This window comes from Anas platyrhynchos, chromosome 1 (genome assembly GCF_047663525.1).
Source record: "Anas platyrhynchos isolate ZD024472 breed Pekin duck chromosome 1, IASCAAS_PekinDuck_T2T, whole genome shotgun sequence".
Taxonomy (NCBI): Eukaryota; Metazoa; Chordata; class Aves; order Anseriformes; family Anatidae; genus Anas; species Anas platyrhynchos.
In genome coordinates, this window is record NC_092587.1 from 20520 (window position 1) to 44527 (window position 24008).

A 24008-nucleotide genomic window follows, 5' to 3' on the forward strand; every position below is an offset into this window, starting at 1 on the left:
AGACATGCGTACCCGTTTCTACTAGGAAACGCATCAGTCCATAGACTCTGACCCACCTAAAGAACCCTCCAAACAACTGAAATAAAACCAAACGCTTACCCAAAAGTGCGGCCCAGGCAGAAGGAGCTCTCTGATGGCATACCTGCAACTCAGTTACCACTAGGTCCCACCTGGACCCTGAAGCCAATCACCTGGGAAAGTGCAGGGGGAAAGCACATGAAAGTAGAAAGAGGAGGAGCAGCAGCTGTGGTTTATTTGCTTTTATAAGGCTTAGCTCAACAGCATGCAGAGTGCAGACAGGAGAACTGGGGTGTTTCTAGAAACAAAAATCCCCATGCTTTTGCTGCAGCTTTGAATACTGAAAGGACAATAAATCCAAGTAAGCAACCGATTTCTTTTTCCATCTGGAATTACCTCGATCTTTCATTTACACAGAAAGAACAATCTAGGAGCAGAACTGATTACACGCCAAAAAATAATTCTATTCCATTCCACTCACAGGAAAAAATCACTTCAGTAGGATATCTGAGAACCAAAAGGCTATGCTGGTGGGTCAAAACACACTACAGAACACTGGGGCCAGGCCCTCCTCTGCACCCACTTAAAACCCATCCCTGCACTCACCAAGGTGCAACCCCAACACAAAAAAACAGACGCAGCATTTCAGCTTCAACACAGTTTTGGGAACTACTGGAAAGCAAGCTTCATACTTAGAGAGGCATGCTCACGTTACACAGGACGGGGCTTCGGGCAGCTCTTTGCCTACCAAAGAAGACCATTATCAGCACCTGCTTTGTTCCAGTTCTCAGGAACTAACATCACAGCCCACGTTGCCTGGGACACCTGATAAACAGAAGAGAAAGCAGCCATACCGTTTTTAAGCCATCCCTGCACGTGTCGCTCCTTGATGAGCTGCAACCTCTTCTCAAATCCTCCCCCTCTTCTGTGGAGAGCCTGCCATGGCACCTGCAAAGCAAGATGGATACCCTTCGCACTCACCTCGTGCTACTCGGCAGTTCTGCTCCAATCCAGCTCACAACCAGCCCGCCCTTCTCGTGCTGCTCTTCAGAGTGCAGCTTGGCCCCACTCAGCCTGTGTGAGACAAAAGTGAAACAAAAAGAAAAGCACAGGCTGAAGCAGCATCCAAAGCCACAGCACAGCTGGGACAGTTACTCTCATCTGCTCCCTTACATCTGCCCCCTCACCTGCCCTCGAGGCAGATGTTTCCATCTGCTCTCTTAGGCCAGCTACAATACCCCTGAAATATAAACAAGATTTTTACTGTATTTTGTGCAGTTAACTAACTGCAGTGACAACTGCACCCCTAAAGTACCTGCTACATCTGTTCATCACTCACCTTGCGAAAAGCAGCTCCGGTCAAGTCCCGTGTTGTACACTGTGTTTCACCTTAAACAAATGAAAACAGTCACAAGATAGTCATTCACCTGCCAGCATTAGCACCCATCGCTCAACAACACAAAGGGACCCCATTTACAATATTATCATTTCAAAACAGAAGCCCCAATACCTCAGCACCTCAGAAGTAGATCAAGACAGTCACCGAGTTGCCTACCAACTGATGAACAGTTCCAGAAGGAGCTCTTTCCGTGAAAGGTTCCTCCAAAGGTTTACACTCTACTGGGGACAGAATAGTAATAAAAAATAAAAGTTTCAAAACCCCGTATCTGTAAGCTTTCAAGATTCAACAGACCTCCTCAAGCACACCATTCAAGAACTATACAAACAGCTGCTCACAAGCAGATATACTCTCCCAAATCCACATCTGCCAACTACCAGAGATGACTGTGCCAGCTGCCCCTCAGTACGTGCCCAGAGGCAGACCGGATGTCTTTCCCAACACAGTCCCATCAATGTATTAGTACACCCATGCACTGCCACATTAATCACTAACTGCCAGGCAGGACAGCTCCAGACCAAACACATACACACACGGGCACGCCACAAACACTACAAACAAAACACACAACGCAAGGCACAAGAAAAAGTGACCCCCAAAAGGAAAGCCCTACGGCAACAGCAAGTCAGAACAGGTGCTCTGCACCAGACCCTAGGAGAGACTCCAATGTCACGACACGCGACTGGAAGCAACTGCCAGAACTGGGATGATGGAGGCCTAAAAAGCCTGCCTTCAAGACAAGAGACCGGAAGGATGGGGACTGAAAACCCCCTAAGACAACTCTCAGGAAATCAATTCCCAAGCAAGAGCTCCTGATACGGCCCAGATGACTTCTGCAAGAGTGAGGATGGAAACAGATGTGCATCATATTCAGCTTGAGATCACAAGACCTGAAACTTATCTGCACTTTAAGCAGCAACTGCAAGACAAAAAGTGCTCGGATCAGAGCCATGATGACAAAACAAGCATTGAGGCCCTTCAGCACAGCTACCAAGTCGCCTGTCTGGTCAGTCCTGTGTAAAAAGTTAGGAGAATATCAAGACCCAAGGAGACCATAATTCACAACACGCAATGGAGAAGCAACACTACAGGACAGACAAACTGAAGGAAACTGTCCTGCCTGGCACACGCACTCATGCTACAAAATAATCCCGCTGCTTCTATTAGCCTGGTGACCCAGCCACAAGCACCCAGAACGTGACCCAGCCTGAACCACCCCTCACAGTGGCACCAAGTCTATTCAGCCAGCAGGCACCACGCTGCTCTGGCTCCCAGCTCCCATTAGCCACCCGAGATATGCAAATACGAGGTGCCCCACAACTTAGCTCTCAGGTTGTTGGATGGTAAAGTCCCTCCGCCTCAAGAAATGCACAGGCACCGATTGCCATCTTAGTCAATTGCCAGGCTCATCATCAGCTGCAAAAACAGAGTAACAGCATTCACTAGCACGCCGGCCATGATGCCCACCTGCTCCACAATGCTGACTACTACTGATGCAACATACGGTTCTGCTCACCTCTTCCTCTCCGAATCCAAGCTCCAACAGTGCAGCCAGTATCATCCACACCACCTGGGAAAACAAAGGGATCAAATGATCGTTGCGTTCAGAAGTGACCCAATGGTGGTTTGTTTTTTTTATTATTCTTTTTTTGTGTGTGTTTCATGGTTTTTTTTTCGTTTTTTTTTTTTGAAATCTGCTTTTGCTCAACTGCACGCAGACTGCAGACAAGAAAATTGGGGGTGTATCTAGAAGCAACAATCCCCATGCTTTTGCTGCAGCTTTTAACATTGAAAGGACAACACGACCCAGCAAGTAACTGGAACTTCTTCAAATGGAATTAACTTAAAATTTTATTTACACTGAAAGAAAAATCTAGGAGCAGAACAGATTATACACCAACAAAATCAATTCCATTCCACCCCCGGGAAAAAAATCACATACTCTCATCCCCTCCTGTACCTCAGCCGCTTCCCTGCCCCCCATGGCAGATGCTTCCATCTGTTCTCTTCACCCACTTTTAGAACCTCTAAAAGGCAAACTGGAATTTTACTCTATTGGATGTAGGAAAATAACTGCAGTGACAATCGCGCCCGAAAAACAACAGTTACCTCTGCTCATCACGCACCAGAGTCACTGCAGAGGCAGCTTGGGTCGAGAGGTCCTGCACTGCACACTGCGTTTCACCCTGAACAAAAGAAAAACACAGGCAGAAGATAAACATTCAGCTGCCAGCAGTAGCACCCAACCCTCAAAAACATAAGTGACCCCAGCTTTACTTTTATCCTTTCAAAACAGCAGGCCACTTGCCTCTGTACTTGCAAATTAGGTCCAAGCTTGAAAGGAGCGGCCAGCATCACCCACGCCACCTGGGAACACGAAAGCATACAATGACAACTGTGCTTGCAAGAACCCGCCTGCCACACTGCTCCTCTATCCCAAACAGCCTCACCTCGGAACCTCACAGGGAAACACCTGAGCGTCTTCGCTTCAGATAAGGGATGACCAGGCTGACACCACTCACCTTCCCTCAGAGCTTCCTGACATGACGATTTCCCTTCCCTCTCCACAACTGAACCAAGCACCTGCAGAGACAAGGGAAAAGCACACTCTGAGGCACCTCACAGCCACAGCGTACCTGCTGCAAGACCTCTCTCTTCCCAGCTCCGGTACTTCAGCTGCTCACCAGCTCTAACTGAGATTCTACACTCACAGCGCCACAGCAAACTCTGCGCAGGCCACACAACACAGCACTACACAAGCTACATTGCTTAAGACATATGAGCTGGAATGTTCCCACCCAACAATCAGTCGCATCGCACAGGAAGGATGCTGCACACTCCTAGAAACCAAACCTACCAGTCCTGAGCAGCTCCCCACATCCACCTGGCAACCACGCTCAGCACACACACTATTCACCCCTCAAAAAAAAAAAAATAAACTTAGAACATGCACATACACACAAAAAAAACAACTGAGCACCACAAATGCCAAAAAGACATGCACACACAGCAGCCCCGGCAGGGGTAATCACAGACTTACCCCTTGCAGATGAAAAGGTGACTCTGATACAACCCTGCTCAGTCTCTTGGCAATGCTGCATCTACGCTGTCAAGCCACATGTAGCATGTAATCAAGCTGCTGAAACTCTCCAGGAGACTAAAACAAGTGTTTTTATACATGTAGAGATTAAAATATGGTGCAAAAACAGGAGCATATGTGACCATCCCAAAAAACAGTGAGACAGCAGCCTCTACTAAATATCCCTCTATTTCAAGCACTTAGAAATCTAGAATTCCAAGCACTTAGAAATACAGAACTCCACAAACTGCAGCCTGCCTAGAGAACCTTGCAACTGACTGAAGGAAACACAAAGCACTGACCCCAAAGAGCAGCCCAGGCAGAAGGAGCTCTGATGTCGTGCCTGGGGCTCATATACCTTTTGTCCCCGCCCAGCACCCAAACCAAATCACCTGGGGAAGATGAGGGACAAAGCACAAGAGAGCAGGAAGGGAGCAAGACAAGCAAGTGTTTTTTTTTTTTTCTTTCTTTTTTAAAATCAGCTTTATCTCAAAAGCATGCAAAGAGCAGGCAAGATATCTGCAGTGATTCTAGAAGCAAAAATCCCCTTTTACTTTCTCTGCAGATATCAATATTGAACTGAAAATATCACCAAGCTAGTAACTATAACTTTTTGAACTGGAATTAGTTTAAACACACTCACCCCCATCTGTAAACACAGAGAGCCAGCATTCATCAGAATGCCAGCCCTAATAACCACCTCCTGCACAACGTTCACTACTACTAAGGCAACATATCATTGTGCAATACCTCTCTGTTCCCAGCTCCTTTACCTCACCTGCTCTGTAGCTCCACATGACAAATGGGCCCGGGCGGCGCCGCGCCGAAATGGGCCCGGGCGGCGCCGCGCCGAAATGGGCCCGGGCGGCGCCGCGCCGAAATGGGCCCGGGCGGCGCCGCGCCGAAATGGGCCCGGGCGGCGCCGCGCCGAAATGGGCCCGGGCGGCGCCGCGCCGAAATGGGCCCGGGCGGCGCCGCGCCGAAATGGGCCCGGGCGGCGCCGCGCCGAAATGGGCCCGGGCGGCGCCGCGCCGAAATGGGCCCGGGCGGCGCCGCGCCGAAATGGGCCCGGGCGGCGCCGCGCCGAAATGGGCCCGGGCGGCGCCGCGCCGAAATGGGCCCGGGCGGCGCCGCGCCGAAATGGGCCCGGGCGGCGCCGCGCCGAAATGGGCCCGGGCGGCGCCGCGCCGAAATGGGCCCGGGCGGCGCCGCGCCGAAATGGGCCCGGGCGGCGCCGCGCCGAAATGGGCCCGGGCGGCGCCGCGCCGAAATGGGCCCGGGCGGCGCCGCGCCGAAATGGGCCCGGGCGGCGCCGCGCCGAAATGGGCCCGGGCGGCGCCGCGCCGAAATGGGCCCGGGCGGCGCCGCGCCGAAATGGGCCCGGGCGGCGCCGCGCCGAAATGGGCCCGGGCGGCGCCGCGCCGAAATGGGCCCGGGCGGCGCCGCGCCGAAATGGGCCCGGGCGGCGCCGCGCCGAAATGGGCCCGGGCGGCGCCGCGCCGAAATGGGCCCGGGCGGCGCCGCGCCGAAATGGGCCCGGGCGGCGCCGCGCCGAAATGGGCCCGGGCGGCGCCGCGCCGAAATGGGCCCGGGCGGCGCCGCGCCGAAATGGGCCCGGGCGGCGCCGCGCCGAAATGGGCCCGGGCGGCGCCGCGCCGAAATGGGCCCGGGCGGCGCCGCGCCGAAATGGGCCCGGGCGGCGCCGCGCCGAAATGGGCCCGGGCGGCGCCGCGCCGAAATGGGCCCGGGCGGCGCCGCGCCGAAATGGGCCCGGGCGGCGCCGCGCCGAAATGGGCCCGGGCGGACTTATTCTGCAGAGAAGAAGGTGAGCCTGCTCACTCTCCAGGCAGTACTGCACTTATGCGGTCAAGAGACATTACCCCACTGTTTCCCAAAAACAACTACCTGGAAACACCTAATAAACATACTTCTAATATGTCAATTCAAGGACATCAAGACTAAAAGGCTGCAAGGTCTAAACACTCGACAGACAGAAAACACACAGGCAAAAGCTCCAGAAATATAACAAACTGTCCCTAAACTTGAAACAGACTACCCCTTACGTGCCCACTGCTGCCATTTTCAGACACATGCTCACACAGGGAGCTTCCATGATACATTTCAACTAAACCCTGCTCCATCACTTTAACAGCAAGGTTGTAACTTTGATAATATTTGACATACAGGCAAAGAATCACAAAAAGCCCCGTAATTCTGCAAAAATCAGAAGGGAACCAGAACCACAAAGCAAACACACAAAGTAACATCACCATACTATCCGTAAAACTGCCATAACAACTACTCACCTGAGGAAGAGCTGCGTGCAATACAGGCACATACTACTACTAGATTGCTTTACAGTGACAGATCCTACCAGTTACCAACTCAAAAAGATATGCGTACCGGTTTCTACTTCAGAACGCATCAGTCCATAGACTCTGACCCAACTAAAGAACCCTGCAACCAACTGAAATAAAACCAAACGCTTACCCAAAAGTGCAGCCCAGGCAGAAGGAGCTCTCTGATGGCATACCTGCAACTCAGTTACCACTAGGTCTCACCTGGACCCTGAAGCCAATCACCTGGGAAAGTGCAAGGGGGAAAGCACAAAAAAAAAAAAATCAGAAACGAGCAGTAGCTGTGGTTTCTTTATTCATTTATATGGCTTAGCTCAACTGCATGCAGAGTGAAGACAGGAGAGCTAGCGTGTTTCTAGAAACAAAAATCCCCATGCTGTTGCTGCAGCTTTGAATATTAAAAGGACAAACTGATTAAGAAAGTAAACTGATTTTTTTTCCCCTCTGGAATTAGCTCAATATTTTATTTACATAAAAAGAAAAATCTAGGAGGAGAACAAATTACATGGAAAAAAAAACAATTCCATTCCACTCGCAGGAAAAATCACTTACTTCAGTAGGCTACCTGAGAACCAAAAGGCTATGATGATGGGTCAAAACACACTACAGGACACTGGGGTTCAGGCCCTCCGCTGCACCCACTTAAAACCCATCCCTACACTCATCAAGGTGCAAGCCCAACACAAAAAAAACAAAGCATTTCAGCACCTGCTTTGTTCCGATTCTAAAGACTAACATCACAGCCCACGTCGCCAGTGACACCTGATAAACAGAAGAGAAAGCAGCCATACCCTTTTCAAGCCATCCCTGCACGTGTCGCTCCTTGATCATCTGCAACCTCTTCTCCAATCCTCAACCGCTTCTGTGGAGAGCCTGCCATGGCACCTGCAAAGCAAGATGGATACCCTTCTGTCCTGGTTTCAGTTAGCACAGAATTAATTTTCTTCCTAGTAGCTGGTGGAATGCTGTGTTTTGGCTTAGGATGAGAAGAGTGCTGATAACACCCCGATGCTTTAATTGTTGCAGAGCAGTGCTTCTACTAAGCCAAGGACATCTCAGCCTTTTGCTCTGTCCTGCCAACGGGCAGGCTGGGGGTGCAGTAAGAGCTGGGAGGGGACAGACCCAGGACAGGTGACCCAAACTAGCCAAAGGGGTATTCCATACCATCTGACGTCATGCTAAACAATATATAGGTGTGGCTAGCCGGGGGGAGGGGGCCGGACTGCTCGGGGTTAGGCTGGGCATCGGTCAGCGGGTGGTGAGCAATTGCATTGTGCATCACTTGTTTGTACATACTATTATTACTTTCCTATTATCACCATTGTATTATTATTGTTATTATTTTATTATTATTTTGTTATTATTATTTTCCTGTCTTATTAAACTGTCTTTATCTCAACTCACGGGCTTCACTTTCCATTTCTCTCCCCCGTCCCAGAGAGGGAGGGGGGAGGGTGAGCGAACGGCTGCGTGGTGTTTAGCTGCCAGCCGGGTTAAACCACGACACCTTCACACTCACCTCGTGCTACTTGGCTGTTCTGCTCCAATCCAGCTCACAACCAGCCCGCCCTTCTCGTGCTGCTCTTCAGAGTGCAGCTTGGCCCCACTCAGCCTGTGCGAGACACCTGCAAAAGAGAAACAAAAGCATAGGCTGAAGCAGCATCCAAAGCCACAGGACAGAGGGAGAGATACTCTCATCTGCTGCCTTACATCTGCCCCCCTCACCTCCCCTCGAGGCAGATGCTTCCATCTGCTCTCTTAGGCCAGCTACAACAACTCTGAAATATAATCAGGATTTTTACTGTATTTTGTGCAGTTAACTAACTGCAGTGACAACTACACCCCTAAAGTACCAGCTACATCTGCTCATCGCTCACCTTGCCAAAAGCAGCTATGGTCAAGTCCCGTGTTGTACACTGTGTTTCACCTTAAACAAATTAAACGAAAGTTGCCTACCAAGTGCTGAACAGTTCCAGAAGGAGCTCTTTCCCATGACAGGTTCCTCCTAGGGTTTACACTCTACTGGGGACAGGAAAGAAATAAAAATAAACATTTCAAAACCCCATATCTGTAAGCTTTCAAGATTCAACAGACCTCCTCAAGCACACCGTTCAAGCACTATGCGAGCAGCTGCTCACAAGCAGATATACTCTCCCAAATCCCCAACTGCCAACCACCAGACATGATTGTGCCAGCTGCCCTTCAGTACGTGCCCAGAGGCAGACCGGATGTCTTTCCCAACACAGTACAAACAATGTATTAGTACACCCATGCCCTGCCACATTAATCACTAACTGCCAGGCAGGACAGCTCCGGACCAAACACACACACAGGCACGCCACAAACACTACAAACAAAACACACAACACACGGCGCAAGAAAAAGTGACCCCCAGAGGGAAGCCCTAGGGCAACAGCAAGTCAGATACAGGTGCTCTGCACCAGACCCTACCAGAGACTCAAATGTCACGACACGCGACTGGAAGCAACTGCCAGAACTGGGATGATGGAGGCCTAAAAAGCCTGCCTTCAAGACAAGAGACCAGAAGGATGGAGAGTGAAAACCCCCTAAGACAACTCTCAGGAAATCAGTTCCCAAGCAAGAGCTCCTGATGCGGCCCAGATGACTTCTGCAAGAGTGAGGATGGAAACAGACGCGATCTCAAACCGAATATGATGCACAAGACCTGAAACAGATCTGCACTTTCGAGCACTTCTTGTCTTGCAGTCGCTGCTTGATCAGAGCCATGATGACAAAACAAGCATTGAGGCCCTTCTGCACAGCTACCAAGTTGCCTGTCTGGTCAGTCCGGTGTAAAAAGCCAGGAGGATATCAAGACCCGAGAAGCACAGAACAGACACTGCAGAAGCAACACTACAAGACAGATGAACAGAAGGAAACTGTCCTGCCTGGCGCACGCACTCACGCTACCAAATAATCCCGCTGCTTCTATTAGCCTGTTGACCAAGCCACAAGCAGCCTGAACGTGACCCAGCCTCAACCACCCTCACAGTGACACTAAGTATATTCAGCTAGCTGGCTCCATGCTGCTCTGGCTCCCAGCTCCCATTAGCCACTCCAGATATGCAAATACCAGGCGCCCCCCAACTTAGCTCTCAGGTTGCTGGATGGTAAATTCCTTCCACCTCAAGAAATGCACAGGCACCGATTGTCATCTTAGTCAATTGAAGGCTCATCATCAGCTGCAAAAACAGAGTAACAGCATTCACTAGCACGCCGGCCACGATGCCCACCTGCTCCACAATGCTGACTACTGCTGATGCAACACATGGTTCTGCTCACCTCTTCCTCTCCGAATCCAAGCTCCAACAGTGCAGCCAGTATCACCCATACCACCTAGGAAAACAAAGGGATTAAATGATCGTTGCATTCACAAGTGACCCAATGGTGTTATTTTTATTGTTTTTTGTGTGTTTCCTGTTTTTTGGGTTTTTTTTTTTTGAAATCTGCTTTTGCTCAACAGCATGCAGACTGCAGACAAGAAAATTGGGGTGTTTCTAGAAGCAACAATCCTCATGCTTTTGCTGCAGCTTTTAACATTGAAAGGACAACACGACCCAGCAAGTAACTGGAACTTTTTCAAATGGAATTAGCTCAAACTTTTATTTGCATTGAAAAAAAATCTAGGAGCAGAACAGATTATATGCCAACAAAATGAATTCCATTCCATCCCCAGGAAAAAAATCACACACTCTTGTTGCGAAGCACGGACGAAAGCACGACAGACACCAGCAGAGTCAGATCATGCTTCACCATTTTATTGCCCGAATAGCCTAACTTTTATAGTGAACTTTACAGGGATGGACAGTGTTTCACACAAGATTATTGGTCAAAAGCACTCAGACAAACCGTTAAGAAAATAACACCACCTGCAAGAAAAGAACCCCCCTTTTGATTAGAAGTTAGGAAAACAACCCCCTTTGTGCTTAACGTTCACATAGGCCTAGTCCTTGAGGCCAGCTGCTGATAACAATATTTTCTGAGTTCCTTAATTGGGTGATGTGGGAGTCATTTCCGTGGGAGCTTCTCACAGTTACTCTGGCAGCTTGGTTTGCTCAGCTACAGCAGGCCCTGAGATTTCTAAGGCCTACCCCTGGTTGCTTAAGGCAAGCTTAGATCGAACAATTATGCCAATTCCCAACATACTCTCATCCCCTCCTGTACCTCAGCCGCTTGCCTGCCCCACGTGGCACATGCTTCCATCTGTTCTCTTCACCCACTTATAGCACCTCTAAAAGGCAAACTGGAATTTTACTCTATTGAATGTAGGAAAATAACTGCAGTGACAACCGCACCCCAAAAATAACAGCTACCTCTGCTCATCACGCACCAGAGTCACTGCAGAGGCAGCTTGGGTCGAGAGGTCCTGCACTGCGCACTGCATTTCAACCTGAACAAAGGAGAAAGGCAGGAAGAAGATAAACATTCAGCTGCCAGCAGTAGCACCCATCCCTCAACAACATAAGCAACCCCAGCTTTACTTTTATCCTTTCAAAACAGCAGGCCACTTGCCTCTGGACCTGCAAATTAGGTCCAAGCTTGAAAGGAGCGGCCAGCATCACCCACGCCACCTGGGAACACAAAAGGATACAATGGCCACTGTGCTTGCAAGCACCCACCTGCTACACTGCTCCTCTATCCCAAACAGCCTCACCTAAGACCCTCACAGGGAAACACCTGAGCGTCTTCCCTTCGCTTCAGATAAGCGATGACCAGGCTGACACCACTCACCTTCCCTCAGAGCTTCGTGACATGAGGATTTCCCTTCCCTCTCCACAACTGCACAAAGCACCTGCAGAGGCAAGAGAAACGCACACTCTGAAACAGCCACAGCGTACCTGCTGCAAGACCTCTCTCTTCCCAGCTCCGGTACTTCAGCTGCTCACCAGCTCTGAGATTCTACGCTCACAGCGCCACAGCAAACTCTGCCCAGGCCGCACAACACACACTACACAAGCTACATTGCCCAGCACACACAAGCTGGTACATTCCCACCCAACAATCAGTCGCATCGCACAGGAAGGCTGCTGCACACTCCTAGAAACCAAACCTACCAGTCCTGAGGAGCTCCCCGCTTCCTCCTGCCAACCACGCTCAGCACACACACTATTCACCCCTCAAAAAAAAAAAGTTAGAACATAAACACACACAAAAAACAAAAAAAAAAACGAGCTCCACAAATGCGAAAAAGACACGCGCACACAGCAGCCTCGGCAGAGGTAATCACAGACTTACCCTTTGCAGATGAAAGAGGTGACTCTGATACAACCCTGCTCAGGCTCTTGGTAATGCTGCATCTACGCTACCAAGCCACAGGTACCATGCAATCAAGCTGGTTTTAGTCCTCTGGAGAATTACACAAGTGGGTTTATACATCTAGAGATTAAAATACAGCTCAAAACAGAAGAGTATCCCACCATCCCAAAAAAACAGTGAGCCAGAAACCTCTATTAAACATCCCTCTATTAAGTGAATTCCAAGCACTTAAAAATTATAGAAATCTATAAACTCCAGCCTGCCTAAAGAACCCTGCAACCGACTGAAGGAAAAACAAAGCACTTACCCCAAGGAGCAGCCCAGGCAGAAGGAGCTCTCTGATAGCATGCCTGGGGCTCATATACCATTTGGCCCCGCCCAGCACCCAAACCCAATCACCTGGAAAAGGGGAGGGGCAAAGCACAAGGAAGTAGAAAGAAAGCAGGAGCAGCAGCAGCTGTTTTTTATTATTTTCTTTGTTTTTTTTTTTTAAGATCTGCTTTACTGGAAAAACATGCAGAGAGCAGACAGGTGACCTGTGGTGTTTCTAGAAGCAACGATCCCCATGCTTTTGCTGCAGCTTTTAACATTGAAAGGACAACACAACCAGGCCAGTAACTGGAACTTTTTCAAATGGAATTACGTCCAACAGGTTCATCATCACTTGCAAATACAGAGAACCAGCATTCACTAGCATGCCAGCCCTGACACCCACCTCCTCCGCAACGCTGACTACTACTGATGCAACATGCTACTGTGCAATACATCTCTGTTCCCAGCTCCTTTCCCTCATCTGCTCACTACATTTACCTGAGAAGTGTGCCCAGGCAGCGCCGCAATGGGCCCGGGCGGACTTATTCTGCACAGAAGAAGGTGGTGAGCCTGCTCACTCTCTAGGCACTACTGCACTTAAGCGGTCAAGAGACATTACTCCACTGTTTCCCAAAAACAATGTACCTGGCAACCCCTCATAAACATACTTGTAATAAGTCACTTCAAGCACATCAAGACTAGAAGGCTGCAAGGTCTAAACACTCGACAGACAGAAAACCCACAGGCAAAAGCTCCAGAAATACAACAAACTGTCCCTAAACCTGAAACAGACTACCCCTTACGTGCCCACTGCTGCCATTTTCAGACACATGCTCACACAGGGAGCCTCCATCATACATTTCTCCTAAACCCTGCTCCATCACTTTAACAGCAAGGTTGTAACTTTGATAATATTTGACATACAGGCAAAGACTCACAAAAAGCCCCGTAATTCTGCAAAAATCAGAAGGGAACCAGAACCACAAAGCAAACACACAAAGTAACATCACCATACTATCCGTAAAACTGCCATTATAACTACTCACCTGAGGAAGAGCTGTGTGCAATACAGGCACCTACTACTAGATTGCTTTACAGTGACAGATCCTACCAGTTACCAACTCAAAAAGATAGGAGTACCAGTTTCTACTTCAAAATGCATCAGTCCATAGACTCTGACCCACCTAAAGTACCCTCCAAACAACTGAAAGAAAAACAAAGCACTTACCCAAAAGTGCAGCCCAGGCAGAAGGAGCTCTCTGATGGCACACCTGCAACTCAGTTACCACTAGGTCTCACCTGAACCCTGAAGCCAACCACCTGGGAAAGTGCTTGGGGAAAGCAGAAAAAAAAAAAAACAAAAAGAGGAGGAGCAGCAGCTGTGGTTTATTTACTTCTTTATAAGGCTTAGCTCAACAGCATACAAAGTGCAGACAGGAGAGCTAGGGTGTTTCTAGAAACAAAAATCCCCATGCTTTTGCTGTAGCTTTGAATATTAAAAGGACAATACAACTAAGTAAGCAATTGATTTCTTTTTCCATCTGGAATTACCTCGATCATTCATTTACATAGAAAGAACAATCTAGGAGCAGAACAGATTGCACACCAAAAAATAATTCTGTTCCATTCCACTCACAGGAAAAAATAACTTCCGTAGGCTACCTGAGAACCAAAAGGCTATGCTGATGGGTCAAAACACACTACAGGACACTGGGGCCAGGCTCTCCACTGCACCCACTTAAAACCCATCCCTACACTCATCAAGGTGCAACCCCAACACAAAAAAAAAAAACAGACACAGCATTTCAGCACCTGCTTTGTTCCGATTCTAAAGACTAACACCACAGCCCACATTGCCTGGGACACCTGATAAACAGAAGAGAAAGCAGCCATACCGTTTTCAAGCCATCCCTGCACGTGTCGCTCCTTGATCATCTGCAACCTCTTCTCCAATCCTCAACCGCTTCTGTGGAGAGCCTGCCATGGCACCTGCAAAGCAAGACGGATACCCTTCGCACTCACCTCATGCTACTTGGCAGTTCTGCTCCAATCCAGCTCACAACCAGCCCGCCCTTCTCGTGCTGCTCTTCAGAGTGCAGCTTGGCCCCACTCAGCCTGTATGAGAAAAAAGTGAAACAAAAAGAAAAGCACAGGCTGAAGCAACATCCAAAGACACAGCACAGCTGGGACAGTTACTCTCATCTGCTCCCTTACCTCGGCCTCCTCACCCGCCCTCGAGGCAGACGCTTCCACCTGCTCTCTTAGGCCAGTTACAACACCCCTGAAATATAAACAGGATTTTTACTGTATTTTGTGCAGTTAACTAACTGCAGTGACAACTGCACCCCTAAAGTACCAGCTACATCTGTTCATCGCTCACCTTGCCAAAAGCAGCTATCGTCAAGTCCCGTGTTGTACACTGTGTTTCAGCTTTAACAAATTAAACAGAAGTTGCCTACCAAGTGCTGGACAGTTCCAGAAGGAGCTCTTTCCTGTGACAGGTTCCTCCTAGGGTTTACACTCTAATGGGGACAGGAAAGAAATAAAAAAAAGCAAAATCCCATATCTGTAAGCTTTCAAGATTCAACAGACCTCCTCAAGCACACCATTCAAGAACTATACAAACAGCTGCTCACAAGGAGATATACTCTCCCACCCCCACATCTGACAAACACCACAGAGATGACTGTGCCAGCTGCCCTTCAGTACATGCCCAGAGGCAGACAGGATGTCTTCACCAACACAGTCCCATCAATGTATTAGTACACCCATGCACTGCCACGTTAGCTGTCATCACTAACTGCCAGGCAGGACAGCTCCAGACCAAACACATACACACACACAGGCACGCCAAAAACACTACAAACAAAACACACAACACAAGGCACAAGAAAAAGTGACCCCCAAAAAGAAAGCCCTACGGCAACAGCAAGTCAGAAAAGGTGCTCTGCACCAGACCCTACCAGAGACTCAAATGTCACGACACGCGACTGGAAGCAACTGCCAGAACTGGGATGATGGAGGCCTAAAAAGCCTGCCTTCAAGACAAGAGACCAGAAGGATGGGGACTGAAAACCCCCTAAGACGACACTTAGGAATTCGATTCCCAAGCAAAGGCTCCTGATGCGGCCCAGATGACTTCTGCAAGAGTGAGAATGGAAACAGATGTGCATCATATTCGTTTTGAGATCGCAAGACCTCAAACAGATCTGCAGTTCAAGCAGCGACTGCAAGACAAGAAGTGCTCGGATCACAGCCATGATGACAAAACAAGCATTGAGGCCCTTCAGCACCGCTACCAAGTCGCCTGTCTGGTCAGTCCGGTCTAAAAAGCCAGGAGGATATCAAGACCCGAGAAGCACAGAACAGACACTGCAGAAGCAACACTACAAGACAGACAAACTGAAGGAAACTGTCCTGCCTGGCGCACGCACTCAAGCTACAAAATAATCCCGCTTCTTCTATTAGCCTGGTGACCCAGCCACAAGCAGCCTGAACGTGACTCAGCCTCAACCACCCTCACAGTGGCACCAAGTCTATTCAGCCAGCAGGCACCACGCTGCTCTGGCTCACAGCTCCCATTAGCCACCCCAGATATGCAAATACCAGGTGCCCCCCAACTTAGCTCTCAGGTTGCTGCATGGTAAAGTCCCTCTGCCTCAAGAAATACACAGGCACCGATTGTCATCTTAGTCAACTGAAGGCTCATCATCAGCTGCAAAAACAGAGAAACAGCATTCACTAGGACACCAGCCCCATTGCTCACCTTCTCCACAATGCTGACTACTACTGATGCAACATACGATTGTGCTCACCTGTTCCTCTCCGAGTCCAAGCTCCAACAGTGCAGCCAGTATCATCCACACCACCTGGGAAAATAAAGGGATTAAATGATCGTTGCATTCAGAACAAGTCAGCCAATGGTGTTTTTTGTTGTTGGAGGTGGTTTTTGTGTGTGTTTCCTTTATTTCTTTTTTTTAAATCTGCCTTAGCTCAACAGCATGCAGAGCACAAACAAGAGAACTGGGGTGTTTCTAGAAGCAACAATCCCCATGCTTTTGCTGCAGCTTATAACATTGAAAGGACAACATGACCCTGCAATTAACTGGAACTTTCTTAACTGGAATTAGCTCAAACTTCTATTTACATTGAAAGAAAAATCCAGGAGGAGAACAGATTATACACCAACAAAATTAATTCCATTCCAGCCCCGGGAAAAAAATCACATACTCTCATCCCCTCCTGTACCTCAGCCGCTTGCCTGCCCCACGTGGCACATGCTTCCATCTGTTCTCTTCACCCACTTATAGCATCTCTAAAAGGCAAACTGGAATTTTACTCTATTGGATGTAGGAAAATAACTGCAGTGACAACCACACCCCAAAAACAACAGTTACCTCTGCTCATCACGCACCAGAGTCACTGCAGAGGCAGCTCGGGTCGAGAGGTCCTGCACTGCGAACTGCACACTGCATTTCACCCTGAACAAAGGAAAGACACAGGCAGAAGATAAACGTTCAGCTGCCAGCAGTAGCACCCGTTCCTCAACAACATAAGCAACCCCAGCTTTACTTTTATCCTTTCAAAACAGCAGGCCACTTGCCTCTGGACCTGCAAATTAGGTCCAAGCTTGAAAGGAGCGGCCAGCATCACCCACGCCACCTGGGAACATAAAAGGACAAAATGACCACTGTGCTTGCAAGCACCCACCTGCTACGCTGCTCCTCTATCCCAAACAGTCTCACCCCGGACCCTCTGAGGGAAACACCTGAGCGTCTTCCCTTCGCTTCAGATAAGGGATGACCAGGCTGACACCACTCACCTTCCCTCAGAGCTTCGTGACATGAGGATTTCCCTTCCCTCTCCACAACTGCACAAAGCACCTGCAGAGGCAAGAGAAAAGCACACTCTGAAGCACCTCACAGCCACAGCGTACCTGCTGCAATGCCTCTCTCTTCTCAGCTCCGGTACTTCAGCTGCTCATCAGCTCTAACTCAGATTCTTCGCTCACAGCACCACAGCAAACTCTGCCCAGGCCACACAACACACACTACACAAGCTACATTGCCTAAGACACACAAGCTGGAACGTTCCCACCCAACAACCAGTCGCATCGCACAGGAAGGCTGCCGCACACTCCTAGAAACCAAACCTACCAGTCCTGAGCAGCTCCCCACCTCCTCCTGCCAACCACGCTCAGCACACACACTATTTACTGCTCAGAAAAACAGAAAGTTAAAACATACAAAAAAACAACTGAGCACCACAAATGCCAAAAAGACATGCACACACAGCAGCCCTGGCAGGGGTAGTCACAGACTTACCCTTTGCAGATAAAAAAGGTGACTCTGATACAACCCTGCTCAGTCTCTTGGCAATGCTGCATCTACACTGTCAAGCCACATGTAGCATGTAATCAAGCTGCTGAAACTCTCCAGGAGACTAAAACAAGTGTTTTTATACATGTAGAGATTAAAATACAGCTCAAAAACACGAGCATATATGACCATCCCAAAAACAGTGAGACAGCAGCCTCTACTAAATATCCCTCTATTTCAAGCACTTAGAAATCTAGAATTCCAAGCACTTAGAAATCTAGAACTCCATGAACTCCAGCCTGCCTAGAGAACCTTGCAACTGACTGAAGGAAACACAAAGCACTGACCCCAAAGAGCAGCCCAGGCAGAAGGAGCTCTCTGATGCCATGCCTGGGGCTCATATACCTTTTGTCCCCGCCCAGCACCCAAACCCAATCACCTGGGAAAGGTGAGGGGCAAAGCACAAGAGAGTAGGAAGAGAGCAAGAAAAGCAGATTTTTTTTTTCTTTCTTTTTTTAAAATCAGCTTTATCTCAAAAGCATACAGAGAGCAGACAAGGTATCTGCGGTGATTCTAGAAGCAAAAATTCCCTTTTGCTTTCTCTGCAGGTTTTAATATTGAATTGAAAATATCACCAAGCTAGTAACTGAAACTTTTTGAACTGGAATTAAACAGACTCAACCCATCTGTAAACACAGAGAACCAGCATTCACCAGCATGCCAGGCCTAATACCCACCTCCTGCAGAACGTTCACTACTACTAAGGCAACATATCATTGTGCAATACCTCTCTGTTCCCACCTCCTTTACCTCACCTGCTCAGTAGCTCCACCTGAGAAACGTGCCCAGGTGGCACCACGCTGAAGTGTGCCCAAACAGACTTACTTTCTAGAGATGAAGGAGGTGACCCTGCTCACTCTCTAGGCACTACTGCAATTATGTGGTCAAGGAACCCTACCCCACGGTTTCCCAAAAACAACGTACCTTTTCTTTTTCTTCGTATCTTTTATTTACATAGAAAGAAAAGTCTAGGAGCAAAACTGATTACACGCCAAAAAAAGAAAAAAATCAATTGCATTCCACTCACAGGAAAAATCACTTACTTCAGTAGGCTACCTGAGAACCAAAAGGCTGTGCTGATGGGTCAAACACACTATAGGACACTGGGGCTAGGCCCTCCGCTTCACTGAATTAAAACCCATCCCGACACTCACCAAGGTGCAACCCCAACACAAACACAGACACAGCATTTCAGCTTCAACAGTTTTGGGAACTGCTGGAAAGCAAGCTTCATACTCAGCGAGGCGTGCTCAGGCTACACAGGACGGGGCTTCGGACACCTCTTTGCCTACCAAAGAAGACGTCCATCAGCACCTGCTTTGTTCCTATTCTAAAGACTAACATCACAGCCCACGTTGCCTGGGACACCTGATAAACAGAAGAGAAAGCAGCCATACCGTTTTCAAGCCATCCCTGCACGTGTCGCTCCTTGATCATCTGCAACCTCTTCTCAAATCCTCAACCGCTTCTGTGGAGAGCCTGCCATGGCACCTGCAAAGCAAGATGGATCCCTTCGCACTCACCTCGTGCTACTTGGCAGTTCTGCTCCAATCCAGCTCACAAACAGCCCGCCCTTCTCGTGCTGCTCTTCAGAGTGCAGCTTGGCCCCACTCAGCCTGTGCGACACACCTGCAAAAGAGAAACAAAAGCATAGGCTGAAACAGCACCCAAAGCCACAGCACAGCTGGGACAGTTACTCTCAGCTGCTCCCTTACCTCGGCCCCCTCACCTACCCTCAAGGAAGATGCTTCCATCTGCTCTCTTTGGCCAGCTACAACACCCCTGAAATATAAACAGGATTTGTACTGTACTTTGTGTAGTTAAGTAACTGCAGTGACAACTGCACCCCTAAAGTACCTGCTACATCTGTTCATCGCTCACCTTGCCAAAAGCAGCTATGGTCAAGTCCCGTCTTGTACACTGTGTTTCACCTTAAACAAATTAAACAAAAGTTGCCTACTGAGTGCTGAACAGTTCCAGAAGGAGCTCTTTCCTGTGACAGGTTCCTCCTAGGGTTTACACTCTACTGGGGACAGGAAAGAAATAAAAATAAACATTTCAAAACCCCATATCTGTAAGCTTTCAAGATTCAACAGACCTCCTCAAGCACACCGTTCAAGCACTATGCGAGCAGCTGCTCACAAGCAGATATACTCTCCCAAATCCCCATCTGCCAACCACCAGAGATGACTGTGCCAGCTGCCCTTCAGTACGTGCCCAGAGGCAGACCAGATGTCTTCGCCAATACAGTCTGGACAATGTATTAGCACACCCATGCAGTGCCATGTTAGCTGTCATCACTAACTGCCAGGCAGGACAAGTCCAGACCAAACACGTACACACACAGGCACGCCAAAAACACTACAAACAAAACACACAACACATGGCGCAAGAAAAAGTGACCCCCAAAAAGAAAGCCCTACGGCAACAGCAAGTCAGAACAGGTGCTCTGCACCAGACCCTACCAGAGACTCAAATGTCACGACACACGACTGGAAGCAACTGCCAGAACTGGGATGATGGAGGCCTAAAAAGCCTGCCTTCAAGACAAGAGACCAGAAGGATGGGGACTGAAAACCCCCTAAGACAACGCTCAGGAAATCAATTCCCAAGCAAAAGCTCCTGACGTGGCCCAGATGACTTCTGCAAGAGTGAGAATGGAAACAGATGTGATCTCAAACCAAATATGATGCACAAGACATGAAACAGATCTGCACTTTCGAGCACTTCTTGTCTTGCAGTTGCTGCTTGATCAGAGCCATGATGACAAAACAAGCATTGAGGCCCTTCAGCACCGCTACCAAGTCGCCTGTCTGGTCAGTCCGGTCTAAAAAGCCAGGAGGATATCAAGACCCGAGAAGCACAGAACAGACACTGCAGAAGCAACACTACAAGACAGACAAACTGAAGGAAACTGTCCTGCCTGGCGCACGCACTCAAGCTACAAAATAATCCCGCTTCTTCTATTAGCCTGGTGACCCAGCCACAAGCAGCCTGAACGTGACCCAGCCTCAACCACCCTCACAGTGGCACCAAGTCTATTCAGCCAGCTGGCTCCATCCTGCTCTGGCTCCCAGCTCCCATTAGCCACCCCAGATATGCAAATACCAGGTGCCCCACAACTTAGCTCTCAGGTTGCTGGATGGTAAAGTCCCTCCGCCTCAAGAAATGCACAGGCACCGATTCTCATCTTAGTCAATTGAAGGCTCACCATCAGCTGCAAAAACAGAGTAACAGCATTCACTAACACGCCGGCCACGATGCCCACCTGCTCCACAATGCTGACTACTGCTGATGCAACATACGGTTCTGCTCACCTCTTCCTCTCCGAATCCAAGCTCTAACAGTGCAGCCAGTATCATCCACACCACCTAGGAAAACAAAGCGATTAAATGATCATTGCCTTCACAACACATCACCCAATGGTAGAATTTTATTGTTGTTTGTTTTTTGAAATCTGCTTTAGCTCAACAGAATGCAAACTGCAAACAAGAGAACTGGGGTGTTTCTAGAAGGAACAATCCCCATGCTTTTGCTGCAACTTTGAATATTAAATGGACAATACGACCCAGCAATTACCTGGAACTTTCTTAACTGCAAATAGCTCAACCATTTTTTTTTTTTTTTACTTTTTTTTTTGTACATAGAAAGAAAGATCTAGGAGCAAAAGATATCATATGCCAAAACAAGCACCAAACAACCTTTCCTTCGCTTCGGATAAGGGATGACCAGGCTGACACCACTCACCTTCCCTCAGTGCTTCATGACATGAGGATTTCCCTTCCCTCTCCACAACTGCACAAAGCACCTGCAGAGGCAAGAGAAAAGCACACTCTGAGGCACCTCACAGCCACAGCGTACCTGCTGCAAGACCTCCCTCTTCCCAGCTCTGGCACTTCAGCTGCTCACCAGATCTAACTGAGATTCTTCGCTCACAGCACCACAGCAAGCTCCAATGGGGCCACACAACACACACTACACAAGCTACATTGCCCAACACACACCAGCTGGAACATTCCCGCCCAACAATCAGTCGCATCGCACAGGAAGGCTGCCGCACACTCCTAGAAACCAAACCTACCAGTCCTGAGCAGCTCCCCGCTTCCTCCTGCCAACCACGCTCAGCACACACACTATTCACCCCTCAAAAAAAAAAGTTAGAACATAAACACACACAAAAAACAAAAAAAAAAACGAGCTCCACAAATGCGAAAAAGACACGCGCACACAGCAGCCTCGGCAGAGGTAATCACAGACTTACCCTTTGCAGATGAAAGAGGTGACTCTGATACAACCCTGCTCAGGCTCTTGGTAATGCTGCATCTACGCTACCAAGCCACAGGTACCATGCAATCAAGCTGGTTTTAGTCCTCTGGAGAATTACACAAGTGGGTTTATACATCTAGAGATTAAAATACAGCTCAAAACAGAAGAGTATCCCACCATCCCAAAAAAACAGTGAGCCAGAAACCTCTATTAAACATCCCTCTATTAAGTGAATTCCAAGCACTTAAAAAATATAGAAATCTATAAACTCCAGCCTGCCTAAAGAACCCTGCAACCGACTGAAGGAAAAACAAAGCACTTACCCCAAGGAGCAGCCCAGGCAGAAGGAGCTCTCTGATAGCATGCCTGGGGCTCATATACCATTTGGCCCCGCCCAGCACCCAAACCCAATCACCTGGAAAAGGGGAGGGGCAAAGCACAAGGAAGTAGAAAGAAAGCAGGAGCAGCAGCAGCTGGTTTTTTATTATTTTCTTTGTTTTTTTTTTTTTTTTTTTTTTTTTTTTAAGATCTGCTTTACTTGAAAAACATGCAGAGAGCAGACAGGAGACCTAGGGTGTTTCTAGAAGCAACGATCCCCATGCTTTTGCTGCAGCTTTTAACATTGAAAGGACAACACAACCCAGCAAGTAACAGGAACTTTTGCAAATGGAATTACGTCAAACATGTTCATCATCACTTGCAAAAACAGAGAACCAGCATTCACTAGCACGCCAGCACTGACACCCACCTCCTCCGCAACGCTGACTACTACTGATGCAAAACGCTACTGTGCAATACCTCTCTGTTCCCAGCTCCTTTCCCTCATCTGCTCACTACATTTACCTGAGAAGTGTGCCCGAACAGACTTATTCTGCAGAGATGAAGAAGGTGGCCCTGCTCACTCTCTTGTCACTACTGCACTTATGCACTCAAGGAACCATACCCCACAGTTTCCCAAGAACAACGTACCTGGCAACCCCTCATAAACGTACTTCTAATACGTAAATTCAAGGACATAAAGCCTAGAAGGCTTTATGGTCTAAAGACTCGACAGACAGAAAACACACAGGCAAAAGCTCCAGAAATGTAACAACCTGTCCCTAAACTTGAAACAGACTACCCCTTACATTCCCACTGCTGCCATTTTCAGATACACGCTCACACAGGGAGCTTCCATGATACACTTCTCCTAAACCCTGCTCCATCACTTTAACAGCAAGGTTGTAACTTTGATAATATTTGACATACAGGCAAAGACTCACAAAAAGCCCCGTAATTCTGCAAAAATCAGAAGGGACCCAGAACCACAAAGCAAACACACAAAGTAACATCACCATACCATCCGTAAAATTGCCATAACAACTACTCACCTGAGGAAAAGCTGCGTGCAATACAGGCACATACTACTACTAGATTGCTTTACAGTGACAGATCCTACCAGTTGCCACCTCAAGAAGATACGCGTACCGGTTTCTACTGGAAAACGCATCAGTCCATAGACTCTGACCCACCTAAAGAACCCTGAAACTGACTGAGTGAAAAACAAAGCGCTTACCCCAAAAAGCAGCCCAGGCAGAAGGAGCTCTGTCATGGAATACCTGCAACTCAGTTACCACTAGGTCCCACATGGAACCTGAAGCTAATCACCTGGGAAAGTGCAAGGGGGAAAGCACAAAAAAAAAAATCAGAAACGAGCAGTAGCTGTGGTTTCTTTATTCATTTATATGGCTTAGCTCAATAGCATGCAGAGTGCAGACAGGAGAGCTAGGGTGTTTCTAGAAACAAAAATCCCCATGCTTTTGCTGCAGCTTCAAATATTAAAAGGACAAAATGATCAAGAAAGTAAACTGATTTTTTTTCCCCTCTGGAATTAGCTCGATCTTTTATTTACATAAAAAGAAAAATCAAGGAGCAGAACAGAT

At 48.5% G+C, this 24008-nt stretch overlaps 2 long non-coding RNA genes across 7 annotated transcripts in view; both read right to left on the reverse strand.

The window, feature by feature from the left end:
• LOC140001932 (uncharacterized) overlaps positions 1 to 24008 on the reverse strand; it is a 43965-nt gene that overhangs the window by 14600 nt on the left and 5357 nt on the right. The window lies entirely within an intron of this gene.
• On the reverse strand, positions 1225 to 5416 carry LOC140001680 (uncharacterized). Of its 4 annotated transcripts, XR_011807196.1 has the most exons (9): positions 5275 to 5416; positions 4458 to 4574; positions 3940 to 4000; positions 3726 to 3784; positions 3527 to 3603; positions 2934 to 2987; positions 1529 to 2833; positions 1358 to 1407; positions 1225 to 1258 (listed from the first exon to the last, which is right to left on the reverse strand). It is a non-coding gene; the product is annotated as an uncharacterized lncRNA (long non-coding RNA). The 4 variants fall into 4 exon arrangements; XR_011807219.1 differs by lacking the exon at positions 5275 to 5416 and having other exon boundaries at positions 1529 to 2859; positions 4458 to 5046; XR_011807247.1 differs by lacking the exon at positions 5275 to 5416 and having other exon boundaries at positions 3868 to 4000; positions 4458 to 5046.